The sequence below is a fragment of the Phytophthora infestans genome, genomic scaffold, assembly GCF_000142945.1.
Source record: "Phytophthora infestans T30-4 supercont1.1337 genomic scaffold, whole genome shotgun sequence".
Classification (NCBI taxonomy): Eukaryota; Oomycota; class Peronosporomycetes; order Peronosporales; family Peronosporaceae; genus Phytophthora; species Phytophthora infestans.
Genome location: NW_003302639.1, coordinates 1,090 through 2,279, shown reverse-complemented (window position 1 = coordinate 2,279; position 1,190 = coordinate 1,090).

The window sequence follows — 1,190 nt, the reverse complement described above, 5'->3', positions numbered from 1 at the left end:
TTAGGGGTAGACAATCCATCACGGTCCACTCAATCCATCGAAACATATCGGTGGTGGCTTGATCAACAAGACGCAGCGACAAAAGGTTCTGTGTCCGAAGTGCAGCTTCGGCGTCGGTTGCGTAGGTAGGGTGGTAGCGCTTGAGATGGTTAATCACATTAGTGTAGCCGTTACCGGACTTGATCGTCTTGAAGCAGCTGTTACAGCTGTACAACCCAGGCGTCTCCTGGTGTCGTGAGAGTGCGGACAAGAATGCGAGTTTTGAGGGGCATGGTAGATTGCAGAATGACTAATGTGCTAGTATGGGTGGATGAATGGATTCAGCGTCTTGTTAGCTTCCTTCTCGGCTTTAAAACTACTGGTTCAAGGCTTGAGGTGAGTAGCACAGTAAAAAAAACAATATTTTTACTGTGTCTGCTACTGTAAAAATTGGGGAAACTTTTAAACTTAAATTTTGTACTACCAATTAATAATTAAATTAAAAAATCTCAATTAGTTGTTTTAATAATTACATTATGAGCACCCCTGACCGTCACCGTGGTCGCCTAGTGCTTCACCCATTTCACGAGTGTAGCCCATGGCGATCCAGCAGATGATACTGAGAGCTCCAGCGACGATGAGGAACGGTCGACGACGTCCCATTTTCATGGTACTTCGATCACTGAAGACACCGACGCTCGGAGCTACCAGCACACCAGCAATTGGGCCGATGAATTGAGTGATCTAAACAGCATACCGTGGAAGCATCGTCGACAGGTAAGGGCCTAGAGCAGCCCATTGAGCTGTCCAGGCCATTTGAATCGCCATTCGGGGCATGGAAATTGCCAGCAGCAGCCAAAGTGAGGGATGAGATGGGACCTTTTTATCGCCATCTTGGAGATTTTCAAGCTTGGGTGAAGCGTGCAGGTCGTAGCCTTGCTCGGAATCTTTCATCTCCGATGGTGGAAGAGCTAGATGGTGCTTGCCTCGGAGAGAGAAGATTGGAAAATGGCCAGCACTGCGAGCACCGTTTGAGTAGGCCTGTTCTTCTTCAACATCAACGCAGAGCCAAGGTACCAAGTCGCGCTGCTACAGGCAGTAGCCTACCGCAGGAATGGATCTGATACTCCCCAATGGATTGTAAAGGCACAAGTTGAAGTGAAACCTCGAGAGCTTTGGTGGTACAGTATCCGCTACGGTCCAAGATTAAA